This window comes from Neophocaena asiaeorientalis, unplaced genomic scaffold, assembly GCF_003031525.2.
Source record: "Neophocaena asiaeorientalis asiaeorientalis breed wild unplaced genomic scaffold, Neophocaena_asiaeorientalis_V1.1 scaffold87, whole genome shotgun sequence".
NCBI lineage: Eukaryota > Metazoa > Chordata > Mammalia > Artiodactyla > Phocoenidae > Neophocaena > Neophocaena asiaeorientalis.
In genome coordinates this window covers 3,050,405-3,071,674 of record NW_020175432.1, presented here as the reverse complement: position 1 = coordinate 3,071,674, position 21,270 = coordinate 3,050,405, and the positions used below count along the sequence as shown (strand labels likewise).

Below are 21,270 nucleotides of genomic sequence, written 5' to 3'. Positions count from 1 at the left end.
AATAAATAAATTAAAATAAATAAATTAAAAAAAAAAAAAGAATCCGCCTGCCAATGCTGGGGACATGGGTTCGAGCCCTGGTCTGGGAAGATCCCACATGCCGCAGAGTAACTAAGCCCGTGTGCCACAACTACTGAGCCCACATGCCACAACCACTGAAGCCCACGCTCCTACAGCCCGTGCCCCGCAACAAGAGAAGCCACCGCAATGAGAAGCCCACGTACCGCAGTGAAGGGTAGCCCCACTTGCTGCAACTAAAGAAAGCCCACGTGCAGCAACGAAGACCCAATGAAGCCAAAAAATAATTAATTTTTTAAAAAAAGCTCTGTTTGGTTTAAAATAAATTAAAATTTTTTAAAAGTCCCCTCTTAAAAAAAAAAAAAAGAGGTAGTGCTTGTATACAACAGAATACTACTCGGCCATAAAAAAGAATGACATTTTGTCATTTGCAACAACATGGATGGAACTTGAGGATATTAGGCTAAGGGAAATAAGTCAGATGGAGAAAGACAAATACCCTATGATTTCACTTGTATGTGAAATAGTAAATAAATAAGTAAATAACCAAACCAAACGAAAACAAACATGTAGATACAGAGAACAGAGTAGTGGTTACCAGAGGGGAAGGAGTCGGGGGGCGGAGAGGGTGGAATGGGTAAAGGGGATCAACTGTCGGATGGTAACTAAATTTTTGACAGTAAGCACACCGTAGGGAAGGCAGAAGTAGAAACATAATGTTGTACACATTCAACTTATATAGTGTTATAAACCAATGTTACCTCAATAAAAAATAAGTTAAATAAGAAAACATGACAGAAGCCAGACACAAAAGGCCACATAATGTATGATCCCATTTACATGAAATGATCAAAGAGGCAAATCCATAGAAACAGAAAGTGGCTGCCGGGGCATGGGGGGAAGGAGGGAGGTGGGGGAGGGACTGACTGCTCATGGGGACGGGTCTCCTCTGGGGGTGATGGAAACGTTCTGGAACTAGATAGAGGGGATGGTTGCACAACATCATGAATGTGCTAAATACCACTGAACTGTGCACTTTGAAATGGTAAATTTTATGTTATGTGACTTTTACCACAATAAAACAACATGTAAGAGAAAGGAAAAGCATTCCCAAGATTCTGGCCAAGCGCAAAGTGCAAGTCAGCATGGAGGTGAGCTGTGGGTGAGACCCGGAGCGACCTGTCCCGAGCCCCCACTCGCAAGACAATGGCGTGGGTGGGGGACGGTCGCCAAGGACCACGTCCCTGCCCTCAGAGCAGTGTCATCTAACTGGGAAGCCACCACGGCCCCACATGTGTACGCAGAAGAGGAACACAGACTGCCACGTGGCTTCTTGGCCATGGCACATCCCCTCTTGAGGCAGCCCAGGGTCAACCTGCCAGGCACCCACCCCAGGAGGGGCACAGCCGCCCACGCACTGCCAACCCACAGTGCCTTGGGGTCCATCGGTCCACGTCAGAGCCTGTGATCTGGCAGGCAGGAGCACCGAGGCCGCAGCTGTGGCCTTCTTGAGGTCTAAGAAGCATTTTGAAAAATGCAAACTAGTGGCCAACTTCTAAATTTTTTTGAAATTAACTTAAACATCAGAATTGCTGGCTCCTCCTGTAACACTAAAAGTGCCAACAACTTGGGGCCTGGATTCCTGGCTCGTGATTTATTATCAGCCAGCGCGGGGCCACATTCCCCGCGCTGAGACAAGAGGGCTGCACAGGTCCCCTCAGGCCCCATGTGCGAGTCTGGGTTCCAAGAGGGCCGGCAGGCCTGAGGTCGCCCAGCTGGCTGCAGACCCAGGGCTGCCAAGCCCAGCTTGTCCCCGCTGCCCCTCCCTCCAGCTCAGCAGCTGTGTGGACCGACCCAAGGCCTGGAGGGAGGAAGCCCCCACCCCACCCCCAGAAGCAGGCCAAGTGTGGGACAAGAAGGTACGGAGCTAGGATGTTGGACGTGGGCCAAGCGAGGCCCAGAATGCAGGTCTCACCCTGAGCCAAACCCCAAAGAAATCCACTGCTGCCTGTCCAGCATTTAACCATGAGCAGCCCCAGCCAGAGTGGACACCAAGAGGTCTGCAAAGCCCTGGGGAGGGGACATGAGCAAAGGCAAGGGTCAGCAGTCAGGCCCAGCCCCAGGCTGGCTCAAGAGCCAGGGGTTCCTTGGGGAGAGCCCACACTACACTGCCACCCAGGGCCCCCACCTGAGGGAACCGCTCAGCACAGCCCAGGAGCCCTGCCACCCTCACTGGCTCCTGTCTTCACCCTCCAGCCGTCCCAGAAAACCCTGTATGTCTGGCCCAGCCGGCGGGGCTAGTGCCCTCCAGGGAGGGTCCACTAGGCATCGCCTGGGGGGCCAGCAGGACAGGAGGCCCAAGCAGGCAGTTGGAGACACGGGGAGCCAGTCACCTGAGGGTGCTGGAAAGGAGGCTGGCAGGGAAGCCAGCAGGGCCAGCAGGGGACGAGCTCTGTGGCTCACGTGCTTACCCACCAGCATAAAGAGGTCCTGGGGCGCTCCAGGTTCCGGGCTGGGTGGAGGGTGAGGATTTCTGAGTGAGAGGGGCTGTGCAGAAAACAAGCAGGAAAGGGGGTCGGGGGTGGGGGAGCAGGTGGCAAAGGAGGTGACACTAGAGCTGGGAAGAGCACTCCAGGCAGGCGGCCCAGTGAGTGCAAAGGCCCTGGGGTCAGAGTGAGCATGACAGGCGGAGGGGGACATGGGGGCAGGCCAGGCCACCCATGAGTGAGCAAGGAGCGAGGGGGAGGAGGGCGCAGAGCCTCATGGGATCTCACTCTGAGCATGATGAGAAGCTACGAGAAGAATTAAAGCCAGTGACCTAGGCTGCCTTCCCTCGCACAGAGTTCCCATGCTCGGAGGAGGTGGACAGGGGAGTCAGTGTCGCGCTGGCGATGGGGGAGCAGACGGCCCATCCACGGCAGGTAGGGCACAGGGCAGGTGGAGATTAGGCCCCTGAACTCAGCCACCTTCCAGCATGGGGCCCAATACGACACCTGGACAGATGAGTGGCTGTGCAAGAACAAGGAGAACCACCCAGGGCAGAAGGGACCTGGAGACTCACCTGTCCCGGGGACCAAGCGCTCCCAGGCGGCACCCCTGGGTGCACTTCCAGCTTTCCAGCAGGTCCCAGGAGGGTGTTGACAAGCACACCGGCTCACCCCAATTATCATCCATGACCCCTGGCTGGTCCCCAGGCTCTATCTGTCCCCCTCTTGTCCCCATGCAGGTGCTGGCCAGCCTTCCTCCCAATGTCTCCCTCCTTCCCATCCAGACCCCAAGGCGGGGTCTGCTCCCCTGCTCCAGCGGCTGTGCCTCTCACTGCAGGCTTCCTGCCACCACCCTCAGGATGAAGTCCCACGTGCCCGCAGGAGCGTGAGGCCAGGACAGGCGCTCTCAGGATCCTGTGCCCTTGGTCCCCACCTTCTCACAGGCAACCCCCACCCCGCCACGCCAAGCCTCTGCAGCTGCTGTGCCCTCTGCCAGGGGCACCCTCGCCCGCCCCCCCAGGCGAACCTCACTCGGGGCACCACAGGGCCCAACATGGCTCCCCCCATGCCCCATCGGGCACCCTCTGCTCCAGACGCAGCTGTAGCCCTGCACCTCCAAGCACCATGAAGGCTCAGAGCAGGCACTGCTGGTCAGGCCTTTGTCGACCAGGGGTGCCTCTCCAGCCTGGTGCCCGTGGCTACCCTTGTGAGGAAAACCCCCTCTCTCCCCATTACTTCGCTCCTCTCACAGCCTCCGCCCTGTGGTCCCCTCCCAGATCCCTCCAACACGGCTCTCTTAAGGACTCAGCCCTCTGCTTCTCACACGTCACCCCTTCTAGGGCAGCCCCGGATGCCAAGTCAGCCAGCAACTCCAGTGTGTCACCTGGCCCTGTGCTCAGAAAGCTCTCCATCATGCTCACAGGAACCTCCTCCATCTCAGCAGCCCCTCACGAGGCTCTTGTCTGCCCAAGTCCTCCACTCCACACCCCCGCTCCTCCTGGCCCTGGCAGATGACACTGTGATCTTCCCCGTGCGGCAGCCAGAAACCCGGGGGTGGCCCCGTTCTTCCCTCGGGCCTCCCCACCGTGGCCGGCCTGGTGGTCACCTCTCCTCCACAGCTCCTGAGCCCCCAGATTCCCCTCGCCCCACAACTGTGCCCCAGACAAACCCCTGCCAGGTCTCTGTGCCTCAGGATATGCTGTTCCTTCTCCTCTGTCGCTCCCTACCCACCTCCTGTCCCACCACAGAGCTCTCCGCCTCCAGGCAGCCCTCCCAGCTTGGCCCCACCCTCCAGTAACCTCTTTTCCCCTCTAAGTCAGTAGCTCCTCAGGGCAGTCAGCAGATGTGATTCCCTCCACAGGGCACCAACTGTGTGCAGGTACAGTCCTAAGGGTTGTTCACACACTGAGATGGTTAACCCCCTCTACAGAACAACTTAGGAGCGGTGATGGGAAAACTGACAGGGGCCAGTTATGTGTTTTCCCAGGGTCACACAGCTGGCAGGAGAGGAGCAGAACTTCATACTGTTAGGATGGCAACAATACCCAAAGCAACCTACAGAGACAATGCAATCCCTATCAAAATCCCAACAACAGGGGCTTCCATGGCAGTCCAGTGGTTAAGACTCTGCGCTCCCACTGCAGGGGGCACAGGTTTCGATCCCTGGTTGGGGTAAGATCCTGCATGCCGCACAGCGTGGCCAAAAAAAAAAAAAAAAAAAAAAAAAATTCCAACAACATTTTTGGCAGAAATAGAAAAATCCACTGTAAAGTTCATATGGAATCTCAAGGGATCCCAAATAGCCAAGACCATCTTTAAAAAGAAGAACAAAGTTGGAGGACTCATGCTTCCCGATCTCTAAACTTACCACAAAACTACAGCAACCAAGACAGTGTGGTATTGACATAAAGACATATAACACCAACAGAATAGAATACAGAGCCCAGAAATAAACTCTCACATATATGGGCAAATGATTTTTGACAAGGGTGCCAAGACCATTCAAAAAGGAAAGGACACTCTTTTCAACAAATGGTGCTGGGAAAACTGGATCTCCACATGCAAAAGACTGAGGCTAAACCAATACCTTATACCATATATAGAAATTAACTCAACATGGATCCAGACCTAAAGCTAAAACTATAAAACTTTAACTATGTAACTAAAATTATAGAAGCTCAGAAGAAAACAGAGGAAAAACTTCAAAACATTAGATTTGGCAATGACTTCTTGGCTGTGACACCAAAAAGACAGTCAACAAAAGAAAAATATATATAAATTGGGCTTTGTCAAAATTGAAAACATTTGTGTATCAAAGGACACCATCAACAGAGTGAAAAGGCCCCATTCCCATGGAACGTGAGAAAATATTTGCAAATCATGTATCTGATAAGGGATTAACATCCAGAATATATATGGAACTCCTAAACCTCAACAGCAAAAAACAACTCAATTCAAAAATGGGCAAAGTGGGCTTCCCTGGTGGCGCAGTGGTTGAGAGTCCACCTGCCGATGCAGGGGACACGGGTTCGTGCCCCGGTCCGGGAGGATCCCACACGCCGCAGAGTGGCTGGGCCCGTGAGCCATGGCCACTGAGCCTGCGCGTCCGGAGCCTGTGCTCCGCAAAGGGAGAGGCCACAACAGTGAGAGGCCCGCGTACCACAAGAAAAAAAAAAAAAAAAATGGGCAAAGTAACACAAAAATACTAATTAGAAAAGATATACGTACCCTTATGTTCATTTCCACACTATTTACAATAGCCAAGATATGGGAACAAACTAAGTGCCCAATGATGGATGAATGGATAAAGAAAATGTTTTATACATATCTATTTACACACACACACACACACACACACACACACACAGAACAACTCAGCCATAAAAAAAGAATGAAGTCCTGCCATTTGAGACAACATAAATGGATATGAGAGTGTTATGCTATGTCAAAAAAGTCAGATGGAAAAAAATACCATATGATTTCCCTCATATGTGGAATCTAAAAAAAAAAAAAAGAACAAACAAAATAAAATAAAAACTCATCGATACAGAGAATAGATTAGTGGTTACCAGAGGGAAAGGGGGTTGGGGGTAGACAAAATGGGTGAAGGGGTCAACTGTATGGTGACGCATGGTAACTAGACTTGTGTTGGTGATCACTCTGCAGTGTATGCAGATGTTGAACTACAATGCTGTATGCTTGAAACTTACATTTAAAAAAAATAAAATGGGCAAAGGACCCAAATAGATATCTCTCCAAAGAAAATATACAAATGGCCAACATGTGCATGAAAAGATGTTCAACATCACTAATCATTAGGGAAATGCAAATCAAAACCACAATGAGATACCACCTCACATCCACAAGGATGGCTATAATCAAAAAGCCATAAAATAAAAAGTACTGGTGAGGATGTGAAAAAATTGGAACCTTTGTGCACTGCTGGTGGGAATGTGCAGCCGCTGTGGAAAACAGTGTGGAGGTTCCTCAAAAAAATTAAACACAGGATGGCCACATGATTCAGCAATCCCACTTTTGGGTATACACCCCCCCCCAAAAAATGGCAGCAGGGATTCGAACAGATATTTGTACAGCCATGTTCAGAGCAGCATTATTCACAACGGCCAAAAGGTGGAAGCAACCCAAGCGTCCAATAAATGGATAAACAAGTGTGGTCCATCCATACAATGAAATATTATTCAAGCTTAAAAAGGAAGGAAATTCTGACATATGCTACACCACAGACAAACCTTGAGGACATTATGCTAAGTAAAATAAGCTGGTCACAAAAGGACAAATATTATGAGTCAGTCCATTTACACGAGGTCCCTAGAGTAGTCAAATTCATAGAGACAGAAGGTGTTTAATATGGGAAGAGAGTTTCGGTTTTGCAAGATGAAAAGAGTTCCAGAGATGGATGGTGCGGACGGTAGCACCACGATGTGAATGTACTTAATGCCCCCGAACTTAAAAATGGTTGAGATGGTAAACCATTACGTGTATTTTCCCACTTTATTTATTTACTTATTTGGCCACGTCACGCGACTTGCGGGATCCTAGCTCCCTGACCAAGGATCAAACCCGGGCCCGGGCAGTGAAAGTGCTGAGTCCTAACCACTGGATGGCCAGGAAATTCCCTCCCACAATTTTTAAAAAGGAAAAATACAAAAAGAAAATTAGCATTTCACTCCTATGGAATTCCTGCCAAAAACACACCACCGTAACCCAATGGCAAGAAAACAGACAAACCGCCCTGAATGACATTCCACAAAAAGACTGAGCAGTTCTCTTCAAGAGGTGAAGGTCATGGACATTGAGGAAACCCTGAGCATCACGGATTGGAGGAGACTGAGGTGACCCAACGACTAAATGCAACGTGGGAGCCTGGACAGAACCTAGGCCCAAAAAAGGTCACTGAGGGACATCTGGGGAAATCCAAACGCAGACTGGAGTCTAGCTGATAGACCCGTGACAATGCTGCTGTCCTGGTCCTGGGATGCCGTTCATGGTGAGGGGCTATGGAAACTGTACTGTCTTTGCAACTTTTCACTAAATCTAAAACTCTCTCAAAAGAAAAAGTGAAAAGAAATGAATATCCATCCCCCCCAATAAAACTGAACGGACAATTCCTAAACTGTTCCTTGGCATCTGTCACATGTCAAGCCAGGGCACATGGGTGCAAAGTGTAAGACCCTGCCCCATGGGGCACCCTGATGCCCCCCGGCACAAGGCTAAACGCTTAGGGTGGGGACGTCATCTAATCTGTACAACTCTACACATGGGAAAACTGAGGCACAAGAGGAGTCATTTGGGGGAAGCCGGCAGAGGCAGGGCTTTGAGCCCCGATAATAGCCACTTAGACTTGCAGGGTGGGGGCGTCGCCATGGGGCGGGCTCTTGGGCACAAGTGACGCCCAGAGGGCCCCTGCTACTGACCCTCAGGGCTCCTCCCTCTGCATCTGTTGAGCCAGCAGGGATGAAATTAGCATCTCCTTGGCACCTTGGCTGCTGGGCCCATAAATCACTCCTGAGGCTGTGCATTGATTCTGTGATGATTTAATGAGCCGCTCCCATCCTAATTACAGCTATCAAAGCCCTCCCGCTTGGGAGGACAGAAGGGATCAAGACAGCACAATGCTCATGGGTACAAAAGGACCCACGGAGGAGGGCCGCAGGAGTTTGTCTCTTCTGAACTTGATCACTGAACTTGATCTCAATGTGAGAGAGGCTCTTTAGCCGGCAGGGCATGGACACAGCAGCCCCCTGGACGTTCCGGCAGGGCGGACAGATCTCGGTCTTTGTGGGGCATGCTCCACCACCACCACCGCCCGGTGTCCCCAGCCCGAGGACTGGCCAGCCCTGCAGAGCCAGCCCTGGGCACTCTGCCTGGCTGGGCTGACACTTCCTCCCTGAGATTTCCAGGCGAATGACCAGCTGGCATGCACCCACCCACCCTCCGCGCCCAGGTGAGCTGTTGTCAGATGCACGGAGGAAAAGGGAAGTGCTTTGGGTTTTCTGTTTTCAATCTTCATCAAAGTTTTGAGACATAAACAATTTCTTTTATTACTGAAAAAAAAAAAAGTGTGGCAGGGTATGTCCCTGCAACCCCAGCTGGCAGGGAAGGGCACACCTCAAAAGCTCTCACAGGGCTTCTCCCGTCATGAGCGTCCTTGCGGGAGCAGGGCAACTCAGGAGAGACCACCGAGCTCCCAGGCTGGATCCAGGAACAGAGGCTCAAATGCTCAACAGCCAACAAGGGAAAAGATCTATCCTTCACAGCAGAGACTGACCCTTCTGGATAGAATGCCGTGCCCCAGCTTTGGGGTGAAACCCCTGTGACCAGTGGGGTGTCAGGATGGGACCACCTGACAGAGAAGGAAATTCACATAGGAAATTAGGACTCAAGGTCTCTTCTCTGCTGCAGAAATGCCTTTCCTCATTATGGGGGCCACCAGAGCATAAAGTGAAAGCTATTTAATATAAACCTCCCCCATCCCCACCCTGGGGAATCAGATTCCCGATTCTTGGGTGAAAGAACTTCTGCCAAGTCAGCAAGTCCTGGTCTATAAGGAGTCAGCGTTCATGCCCTCAGCACCCACCACCCCTTGGGGATGCCTGCCCTGGTTCCCTTCCAGGGGACTAGTCCACCCCAGACCCCTGCATCCCCTGCCCTCACTCTCCCCAGGCCTGTGCCCATATGGTGGCTGGAGGGATCTTTGCTAAACCTACATCGCACATCACTGCCCTGCTCATAACCTTTCTGGAGCACCCCACCACCCCAGAATCGGACTCTGACCCCTCACGGGGGCCCATGACACATCACCCACGGAGTTCGGCCGGGCCAGGCTCTCCCCCAAAACAGGCCTCACATCCCCCAATCCCATGGCTCACCCTTGTGCCTCGGGGCTCAGCCCAAACGCCACCTCCACCAAAGGGCCCCCCTACTCCCATCCCATTTCACTCTCTCAGAGCCATGACTTTGGGGCCAGGGACCAGCTGGCTGCTGGCATGGTTTCCCCACCTGTTCTGCAAGGTATCCCCAGGGCCCAGCACAAAGTAGGTGCTCAATAAATAATGACTGAAGGACTAGACTTTCCAGTCCAAACCCCGGCCACTGCAGGGAGACCTCATTGCGTGGTCCGGTGCTTCCTACGTTCCCCAGCCCAGGGTACCTGCAGGGCCGAACAGGCACCACGCTGCCCCAGGTCCGCCCTCCAGAGCCCACAGGGGTCTGCCAGTCCGCTCCAGACCCCTGCATAGTCAATACAAACTCCAAGTTTCTCCCTCAAACTGTTCAGAAAACTGTAGCTCTGGGAAGATCCTACTACCCACCTGGCTCTGTAGCCACTCGGCACCCGGTACACATTCCCACTACTTAAGGGGAGAAGCCTGACTGTGTGGTGGGAAACTGGCCCTTTTAGAGGACACTTGCACCCAGAAGATTCTAAACTGAACTAGAGATAGGCCTGCCCTCAGGGGGGTCACAGTCCAGTATCTGCTTAGTGCCTGTTGAAAACCCACTCTGTGCCTGCTGAATGTCTGCTGTGTCCACTCCATGCCTGCTGCCAAGCGCCTGCTGGGCACCTGCTGGGTACACCCCGTGTGCCTGCTGAATGCCTGCTGTGCACCCACCGATGGTTCACTCTGTGTCTGCTGAGCACCTGCTGGGTATACTGGGTACCTGCTGAGCAGGAGCTGAGTGTCTGCTGAATGCCTGCCATTTGCCCACCCCGTGCCGCTGAGTACCGCCGTGCGTTCACTGTGCACACGCCTCCAGAATCCTAGCAGCAGCAAGCACGCAGCAAGCATCTACATGCGAGCCCCATTCCGGACACGCTACCTGGGTTAACCCGTCTATGTCTCACCACAAGCCTATGAGGCAGACACCACTGTGACCCCCGCTTCACCGAGAGGGAGAAGAGCCCAGAGGGGACTCCCAGGTCTAAACTCACGCAGGAGGAAGCAGGGAGAAGCCCGGCAGCATGGTCTCAAGCTGGGTGCCAGGTGTTACAGGACCCCCTCACCCCAAGCACTTTCTCCCCCCTCCACTGTGACCCCCGCTTCACCGAGAGGGAGAAGAGCCCAGAGGGGACTCCCAGGTCTAAACTCACGCAGGAGGAAGCAGGGAGAAGCCCGGCAGCATGGTCTCAAGCTGGGTGCCAGGTGTTACAGGACCCCCCCCCCCCAAGCCCTTTCCCCCCCCCCCCCACGCCCATCTGAGAACCCTGAGGAGGAAGCCTCGGCCGCGCCTCATTTCCATCTGGCAAATAATAAATATTGACTCTCTCTGAATCCTTGGCCCGAGAGGCAAGCAGTGGTTTCCTTGTTTGCGCACCTGGACCCCCAGCCAGCCAGCGGCACCAGAGCCACCCCTGGCCAGGGCAGGGCACACCCACCTCTGCTCTGGGGTAGGGCTGGACATGGTGGAGGGAGGGAGGTGAGGACAGGGGGTCGGAGACGCCCCAGCCAGAAATGGGGGGCTAATCCATCCTACAAGCTCCAAGATGAGGTGAGACTCTCCCATCCCCACCCCTTTCCCACTGGTTCCCCCACCTCGCTCTCCTTCCTGCTCACCTCTGAGTAAACCCTGTCATTATTACCTCTGAAATGTCCCAAATCGGCCTTCCCTCTGTCCTCACCGGTGCCGAGCCCAAGGTGCTACAGTCCCCTCCCTGCTGCAGGGGGCTCAGAGACAGACACACAGGTGGGGCAGGCACAGGCAGGAACACAATGAACGCCTGATTTGCAAAACACCATGGATGACCGCCATGGTCATCAACAGATGTACATGAATCGAAGCTCAGCCTCCAACAGGGTCCCTTATGGCTGGCTGCATTAAGAAAAATGTGGGCCCCAGATTCAGACACAGGGTCGATCCCAGCACCTCCACACACAGCAAACCACGTGACCTGTCATGCCTTGGTCTCTCATCTGTGCACCAGGGAAAGCTCATCTGTGCACCAGGGGAAGCTCTTTCTCGGGGTGACCGCCACCACTTGCTGGGTGTACGCACCTGGGCTCTAGCAAGCATGGCCCCTGCCACTCCCGCACCTTCGTGTCACTCACGTCACCATCCTGCTGGAACCTTCCATGACACCCCATGGCCCATAAACAGGGCCTGGCCTAGGGCCCTCCATCACCCGCCCCGCCTCCCTCCCCAGCCCTCTGCCCGTGCAGTCTATGCTCCTCAAGCCCTTCCCTCCACGCACAGGGTTTCAGCAGCCTGGAAGGCTCTGTCCCACCCCGACCGGCTGGCCAACTCCCAGAGCCGCATGAGACAGGGGAAAACGTGTGGTGACCTGGGTCTGTCCAAAGGGGTCAAATCCCAGCTCTCCCACCTCGAATGTTCTGTGACATTTGCTCTCTGAGCCGTGGTTTCCCCCTCAGTAAACCCGGGAGGATGCCATCAGCTGCCTGGGGTGTTGATATGTCGCCAGGCTCAAGGTCTGCACCTCAAGGAACCGGGGGCCTCTACCGACCCCTTCTCGCCTGCACAATCCTGGCACGCGGGGGAGCACAGGAGCAGGGCTTCTCAGCCTCGGCACCCACCGACATCAGGGGCCTTGTGCACACTTTAGGGTGTTGAGCAGCATCCCTGGTCTCCGTTCACCAGATGCCAGGAACACCCACCGCCCCAAGTCATGACAATCCAAGATGTCCCCAGATGTTGCCAAATGCCCGCAGAGGCAGAACCGGCCGGGGTGAGCACCCTGTAGCACCCATTTTTGACACTTCCCCACCACTGCACTCGGGCCGGTCTCTCCCCAGGCCAGACCCCACCCCTGACATCCGCATGGCATTTTCCAGAGGGTCCCTGTTTAAAAAGAAATCCCCAGCACCAAGGACTCTGAATCCCAACCCCTGAGGCGCCAGTACCCTGTCTCACGGAACAGCACGGAAGGTAGCCTGTACCACTGAGCTGAAACCAGAAGCTCCCGGCGCCGAGAGCGGCAGAGGAGGCCCAGCACTCAGCCTTCGGGACACCCGCAACGGCCCAATTCTGACCCAGAGTAACCTAAGTGACCCCGAGCAGGACCAGAAGGCCCACTGCATGGACAAGAGTCACCTGGCACTCTGCCCCCGAGTCAGCCTTGGGGACAGTGACAGCAGAACCCTCCCTGGTGGTACGGACCAACAATTACCACCAGGCCACCAACCAAGGGCCAGACAGCCCACTTACCCCTCTGACAGAGGCCAACCCTATCCCTCCACCTGGCACAGCCCTGGTGACCCCGGTGTCCGGGCCTCCCAGCACGGCCCACATGGCAGGGTCCTCAGATCCCCACTCAGAACTCAGGTCCCCACCCAGACCTCCAGAAGCAGGATCTTGGGGGAGCCCAGAGTCTGCATCCTTTAGTTCCAAGGTGGTTCAGAGACCCCCAAGAGTGTCAGAACCACTGCCCACCATCCTCCCAACCTTCCTTGTTGCTCTTGGTCAGTGGGGCTCAAACTGTGGGTGACAGCCATTGGCCCAGGGCCAGCAAACTCCTGTAAAGAGCCAGATGGTAGATATCTCCACCTCTTTAAGCCATCAGGTCTCTGCGGCAATGACTCAACTGCCACAGACAAGGCATGAATGAATGGGCGTGGCTGTGTTCTAACAAAACTTTATTTACAAAAAACAGGTGTAGCTGGCTGAGCCCTGGATTACTGGGTTATGAAACCAATTCAGTGGGTCCCTGGCATTTTATAATAAACAGAAGGGAACCAATTATATCAACTTTGCACACACACAGGGAGGGCTGGACTCCTTGGAGAAATCTGTTTCAATTGTATGTTTGTTGGTGGCTGCTGTTATGACACGAAACACAAATTTCTAACAGTGGGTCACAGTCAAGGAAATGAGAAGGCAGCCTCGGAACTAAGCCCTCAGCTTCCATGCCTGTCCCTCAGTCAGTGACACCCTCCCCTCACCCAGCCACAGACACCCCTGGTTCCACACCTACTGCAGGTCCAGCAAGCCCTCCTGGATTCCCCGGAGCAGGTGGGCCCCAGCACCGCACACCCTGAGCACCGGCCACCACCTGGTGAATCAATATGCCTGGCAATTCCACTCCCGGGCATGTGCCCACAAGGTGAAAACAGGGGCTTGTGCAAATACTTGCACACACATGTTCACAGCAGCACCATTCATGACAGTGAGAAAGTGGAAACAGGCCATATACCCATCAACAGCTAACAGATAAAACTAAATGTGGTCCATCCACACAACGGAATATTATTTGGCCACAGAAAGGAATGACACTCTGACACATGCTACGAAGTGGATGAACCTCAGAAACATCATGCTGAGTGAAAGAAGACAAACACAAAAGGCCACATGTCGTATGGACCCATTTACATGAAATGTCCGGACACGTCAATCCATAGAGACAGAAAGTAGATTAGTGGTTGCCAGGAGATGGGGGAGGGGAGGATAGGGAGTGACTGCTAATGGGGACGGGATCTCCTTCTGGGGTGATGGAAATGTTCTGATACTAGACAGCGGTGATGGTTGTACAACACTGTGAATGTGCTAAATGCCACCGAAATGTGTATTAAAATGGTTCATTTTATGTGAATTTCACGTCAATTTTTTAAAGGCTTTTTTTTCAAAAAAAAGGTCACTCCGCATGGTTCCCGGGCTGGCCATGAGCTTTAGGAGGGTTCTCTACACAGGACCCCGGGCTGGCAGGGCCACTCAGCAGTCCCCTATGGGAACAGAACCAGGGCTCTCCAAGAAAGCCTCCTTCCAAATGACAACTGGACCAATTAACCCAGAAGCGTGTCCCGTGCCAGCCACAGAGACTTCGGCACCCAGTCTGATCTAGACCATGGCTTTTATGGGAAAAGAGCCATGGGCACTGCACAAAGGTGTGTGTGATGGTGTCCCAAGGCTGCCGCCTCCAAGACGAGGACAATTAGTGACAGGAAATATGGAGTCCAGGGTCCAAGTGTCATGGGAGAAACAGGGGCGTGGTTGGAGAAACTGAGTCACGTTTCGGAAAAACCAAGGCCCACATGGGGCCAAGCAGGCTCTGGTGAGCTACTGAAGGTTCTAGTTTGTGTTCTTACTTCCTTGTTTCGGACACAGCGCGTGTGCTCATCCCAGAGCTACACGTCAGTTCTGCCTCTTCCCAGCTGGGATGCAGCACTGGGCCTCAGCTTGCCCATCGGCACAATGGCAAAGACGACCCTCCTCTCCGGTAGGAGGGGCTGAGCAACAAGAATGGGGTTGAGTGAAAGCCACACGGTGCCCAGCAGGGGGCAGGACCCGAGAGTGCAAAGGACAGACTTTACCCCTGACCACACTGTGACCATACTCTTGGTCAGCTCCTGACAAGATGCCCCCTCCTGCCCCAGGACCCTTGCTTTAGCTGCTGTTTCTCAGGCTTGTTCACCATCACCACCAGGCCCAGTACAGAGCGAGAGTGCCCAGTTCCTGACAATGGGTGTGTGACGGGTCCACTCAAGGCCTCGAGGGGAACATGACCTGTCAGAGAAGGACAGATGTGCACATCTGCAGACAACCCTCAGGCCCACCGCCCCGAAGCGGGTTCCGCATGGTACTTGGACTCTGCAGGCTCTGTCTCAGCCCAGGGGAGAGTGTCCCGGGGATGCCATCACAAATGACCGCCAAAGGCGGGGGTGGGGGGGGTGCATAAAACAACACAAATTCATTTTTGCACAGCTCGGGAGGCCAGACATCCAAAATCGAGGTGTCGGCAGGGCCACATTCCCTCTGGAGGCCCTAGGGGAGGATCCTCCCTTGCCTCTTCCAGCTTCTGGGGGCTCCACGCATCCCTGGCTCATGGCTGCAACACTCCAATCTCTGCCTCCGTCATACATGGCCTCTCATATGTGAGTCCGGGTCTTCTCTTTTCGTGAGGACGCCAGTCATCTGACCACCCTAAATCCAGGACAACGTCATCTTGAGATCCTTACCCTACTCACAGCTGCAGAGACCCTTTTTCCAAATAAGGTCAGAGTCACAGGTTCTGGGAGTCAGGATGTGGGCATATCTTCTTAGGGGCCCCCATTCTACCTATTATTGGGTGTGGCAGATCACAAGCTGGAGAGCACTGAGACTGCTGGGGCTTTCTGGAGGCGGGGTACAGTGTACCCCATCCTCTCAACAGAGCAGCTCGGCGAGTCCTGCGTGCGCGTGTGTGTGTTAAGGCTGCAGATGGCACCAGACACTTGAAGCAGCCGGCACAGAGGCAAATGGTGCCAAAGCCCAGGATGGAGGCCAGGACTGGGGGCGGCCTCCACGCTCAGCTAACCCGAGCCCCCGCTGCACGGTGCCTGCGGCCCAGAGGCCCGTTTTCCAACAGCCTGTGCAGAGCCACCCCCGTCACAGGGTAGGGCCGGGAGAACACCCTCCTTCAGAGCAGCCAGAGCTGGCAGCCCTGGCTGGGCCACCGTGGACTGCTTTGCACGCGGGCTTTTTCTGGCCCAGGTGCTGTTCCCTGGGATGCTCAGTGATCAGTTACAGGCAGTGCCTCCTGTGCCCTGAGCCCCCGGCAAGTGGGCGACACGTCCCCATCTCTTCCCGTCACCTCCCACATCCGGTCCACCCACACGTCCAGTCATCTCTGCTGGCAAAATCCACCACTCCGGCCACTGCCACGGCCACCTCCCTGCTCAAGCCACCTTCTCCATTCCCCAACCGGGATGCTACAGCGGCCTCGCACCATCTGCCTGCTTCCCTTCTCACCCCCTTGCCCACTCAGCTCACAGCCATCTTTGTAAGACACGAAGCGTCCTTGAATGATTAAATGGAGAGTTACCATTTGAGAGTGACCAGCAACTCCACTCCTCGGCATATACACCCAAGGGAAAGGAAGACCCGCGTCCACACAAGCACTGGGACACAAACGTCCGCAGCAGCACTAGTCACAGTAGCCAAAAAGGTGGAAACAACCCGAGTGTCCACGGGTGAACAAATGGATACGCGAAATGCAGTGTATCCACACCATGGAGTATTATTCAGCCTTAAAGAGTCATGAAGTAATGGACAGTGGTGGCTACACGACACTGTAAACGTACTTAATACCACTGATCTGTACACTTATCAATGGTTAAGATGGTAAATTAGGGACTTCGCTGGTGGCCCAGTGGGTAAGACTCTGAGCTCCCAATGCAGGGGGCCTGGGTTTGATCCCTGGTCAGGGAACTAGATCCCGCGTGCCGCAACTAAGAAGTCCGCACGCTGCAGCTAAAGATCCCACATGTCGCAACGAAGATCCTGAGTGCCTCATCTAAGACCCGGCACGGCCAAAATAAATAAAACATAAATGTTAAAAAAAAAAAAAGGTGGTAAACTGTATGTTTTGTATATTTTACCACAATTCTTAATAAAGAAAGGAAGGACTGATACACCCTACAATATGCATGAACCTCGGAAACATCACGCTGCGTGAAAAAAGTCAGACATAAAAAGCTACGTGTTATATGATTCCATTTATATGAAATGTCCAGAACAGGCAAATCCACAGAGAAAGTAGATGAGTGGTTGCCAGGAGTGTGGGAGGGGGAATGGGGAGTGACTGCTAAGGGGACGGGGTTTCCTTCTGGGGTGATGGAAATGTTCTAAAATTGGTGATGGTTTCACACACAACTGTGTGAATATGCTAAAAACCACTGGATGGTACACTTTATTTATTTTTCTGGCCGTGCTGCGCGGCTTGAGGGATCTTAGTTCCCCGACCAGGGATTGAACCTGTGCCCCCTGCAGTGGAAACTCGGAGTCTTAACCACTGGACCACCAGGGAAGTCCCCTAGATGGTACACTTTTCTTTTTTTTTTTTTTTTTTGGCTGCGTTGGGTCTTCGTTGCTGCATGCGGGCTTTCTCTCTAGTTGGGGTGAGTGGGGGCTACGCTTCATTGAGGTGCGCTGGCTTCTCTTGGTGCGGAGCACGGGCTCTAGGCACACGGGCTTCACTAGTTGCGGTGTGTGGGCTCAGTAGTTGTGGCGCGTGGGCTCAGTAGTTGTGGCTCGCGGGCTCTAGAGTGCATGCTCAGTAGTTGTGGCGCACAGGCTTAGCTGCTCCGCGGCACGTGGGATCTTCCTGGGGCCAGGGCTGTCCCCTACATTGGCAGGCGGATTCTTAACCACTGTGCCACCAGGCAAGTCCCAGTACACTTTAAATGAGTGGTTTGAATGTATTGGGAATGATATCTTAATAAAGCTACTATAAAAACAAGCAAAGGATCAGGCCACTGACCATCACAAACCCTCCCAGGGCCCCTCCCTCAGGGGTCAGCCGCATCTCTCCTCTCTCTCCCTCAATATGCCAGCCTCAACCTCGCCAAGCCCTTCCCACCTCGGGGCCTCTGCGCCTGCCTCCCTCACAAGGGACACCCTTCCCCAGCATGGGGTGGGGGTGGGGGGCGCGGGGGCCTCTGTCTCACTGTCCAGGTGCCAGCCTCCCACCCCAGCCAGTCCTAGGACATTGCTTTGCTTCTTCTCTCTGAGAGCATCGGCCTCATTTATCTGTAGCAATTCTCTCCTGTCTCCACTAAAACCATGCCGGCTCCCCAAGAGCATGGTCCTCACATGCCTCATATGCTGCTGGCTCCCCAGTACCTAATACAGTCCCTGGGACGTGCTGGGCAAATAAAAATGTCATTTTGTGGAATAAGCAAGCTACCCTTGCTCACAGATCAGGATTCTGAGACCCAGAGAAGTTAAGAAACCTGCCCGAAGTCACACAGCTGAGCACCACAGCCCTCTCTGCACATCAGGCTGCCCAAGTCTGAGGACGAGAAAGGAGCATTCGTGCACTCACCTCTCTACACTGCGACCCAAAAGTGGACGTCACACCCCATCCGCCACCCGAACTAGCCCTTGGGGTACCTGCCCCTGGGTGAAGTGACAGCATGGATCTACTCATCAGGCTCAACACCTGCTGACCGGCCTTTCACAAGGGAAGGCACTGCGGGTGCACCCATCACGACCAAGGGCTGTGCACAGACACACATCGACACGAGTGTCCCCGCTCGTTCCGGGAGTGGGCGTGCTGACCTGTGGAATTCCCCTGAGAAGAGCAGGTACCGACTTGGCCACGTCCCACCTGTTCTCAGGTGAAACGCTTGTGTCTACCGCAGGCGGAGGCAGCGCAGAAGGCTGCAGCCATGGGAGGGTGAGCAGGAGGGGACCCTGCATCAGGCGGGTTCACTCACCTGCACCAGACACTGCTGATGTACCACGTGCCATGTGCAATAGCCGGAAAAGGCTGGGAAAGAGCTTGCCCATCCTGGTCTCAGGTGCAGGCAAAGCCACCAGCCTGCCCACAGTGGCACAGCCGTATTGGTGGGTGTGGAGTTTTGAACTATCTGCCCGGGTGCAAAGCTCGCACCCCTGCCCACACAGCGTTTCCTTCAAACTGAAGGTATCTCAGCCTTGACACTGCTGACACCTGGGGCCGGATCACTGTCTATGGTGGGAGCCGTCTATGCATCGTGGGGTGCATCCCTGCTCTCTACTCACTAGATGCCAGTAGCAGCCCTTCCCCTAGTCGAGACAACCAAAAATGTCATTGCCAAATGTCCCCAGAGGACAGAATCACCCCCAATAGAGAACACTGCTCTGTCTGTAAAAATCTAGTATAAGTGCACCTCCGCCCAGGGCCCAAGCCCACCCCACCTCCCCAACTCCCGAAGTAAAGGAAGGCAACAGGGCGAGGGAGGAAAGAGATGGGAAACGGTTACCAGGGGCCGAGAGAACTGCTGTCTGCGAATCTTAAAAATCTTTTCTACATCCATCAACCAATGAACGGATAAACAAATGTGGTCCAGCCATACAAAGGAATACTACTCAGCCATAAAAAGGAAAGAAGCCTCCTGATACACGCTACAATGTAGATGAACCTTGAAAACATTAGGCTGAGCGAAAGAAGACAGACACAAAAGGCCACATCTTGTATGATTCCCTTTATATGACATGTCCAGAACAGGTAAATCCATAAAGACAGAAAACTTGGTGGCTGCCAGGGGCTGGGGGGAGGGGCAAATGAGAAGTGATTGCTAATGGGTGTGGAGTTTCTTTGAGGAATGATGAAAACATTCTGGAATTAGACAGTGGTGATGGTTGCACAACTCTGTAAATGTACTAAAAACCACTGAATTGTACACTTTAAACAAGTGAATTATATGGTACTATCTCAATAAAGTTGTTATTTTAAAGATATCTTTTCAACAACAATTCAAAAACAAACAGACAAAAAAACACCAATAATTCATTTCCAACCCTAAAGCAGAAACCAGGCCTGGGATCTTGAAGAACTGTCAAGAACCAGTGTGACCCCTTCTTCTTGTCACACCACACACATTTGACACCTACTGCATGCTAGCACACACTACATGCTGGAGACAAGATGAAGTGGACACTCCTGCACTCAGAAGCCCTGACGTATGGGCAACACTCAAGCTGCGTGCTTTCATTCATTCATTCATTCACCAACCACATCCTGAGCGAGGCCGCAAGCGGCTGGAGCAGGGACAAGCAGCACCTGGCCGACAGTGAGCACCCGACTGATACAGCTGAACAAATGCACGGAAATGAAGACACACACTCTAGTCTTAAGGTCACGATCTCAAAGAGAAACAAGCAACTAATTAAAAAGTAACGTCACCCCCAAAGCCCACCTGAGGAATCAGAAACTGAGGCTCACGGCATGGAGGTAGGTCTGCCTAGGCCAGTCAGATCGGACGCCAAATCCACAAACCAGAGGGTGGGTGTCTGCAGCTCCCACTCAACCCCTCCCCAAGGCCCCAGGGTACAGCACAGGGGTCCCACCGCTCTGCAGGATCGAAGCAGAGATTTACTGCCACCTGTGCAAAGCACGCTCCCCTCCCTGACCCACGAGGAAGGGCTTGCTAGACACACTCCACAAGGGAGGATACCGAGACCCAAGGAGCTTGGCACCTCACGGTGGTCGCCAGAGAGCTGGGGCCCAGAAGAAGGGCCAGGACCCCCAACCCCAGCCACAACCAAGCCCCTGCTCCAGGCCTACAGCGGCTTCCCAGAGGAGGTTAGCAGGTAACCGGGCCTGCTCCTGCACACCAAAAGCACCCAGCCATCTGAAGAACTGTCCCTCCATCCTGGTCCTGAGGGGCCAGGGGCCATCTGTGGCCAGCTGTACCTTGTCCTAGTGGGAGGAACATCACCTGGTCCCCACCATATGGGCTGCATGGGGAAGGGGCAGCTGTCTGCACTCCAAGCTCCAAGACAGCCCAATCTGCCTTCCTGATCCCGCCCAGGTCCCCACAGCGGAGGCCAGACCTTTCCCTCAGGTATCCAAAAGGGAGATACCTATCCCATCTCAGCTCTGCAAGTGGGGGTACCTGTCCTTCCCCCAACACTCAGGCAGTGAGTGCACAGGTGACAATGATGGAGAGACACCTGTCCCTTCAGGTAGCAATGGTGTGGGGGCAGCTGTCCCCCTCAGGTGCCAATGATATAGGAGCACCTATCCCCCCTCCCCAGGTAACAGTGATGCTTGCAAGCAGCACCCAGTTCACACACCTCAGTATCACTGCCCTAGGTAGCAGTGATATAAAGGCACCTATCCCCCTCAGGTAGCAGTGTGGGGACACCTTTCCCCCCTCAGGTACCAATGATGTAATGGCACCTGTTCCCTCCATGTAGTAATGATGTAGAGACCCCTGCTCCTACAGGTAACAATGATGTAAAGACACCTGTCCCCCACTTCAGGTAGCAATGATGAAGGGACACCTTCACCCCTTCAGGTATCGATGATGTGGGTGCACCTGTCCCGCCCACG

The 21,270-nt window shown here is 53.8% G+C and overlaps 1 protein-coding gene across 1 annotated transcript in view; it reads right to left on the bottom strand.

Moving 5' to 3' along the window:
* CRTC1 (CREB regulated transcription coactivator 1) overlaps positions 1–21,270 on the bottom strand; it is a 77,161-nt gene that overhangs the window by 55,347 nt on the left and 544 nt on the right. The window lies entirely within an intron of this gene.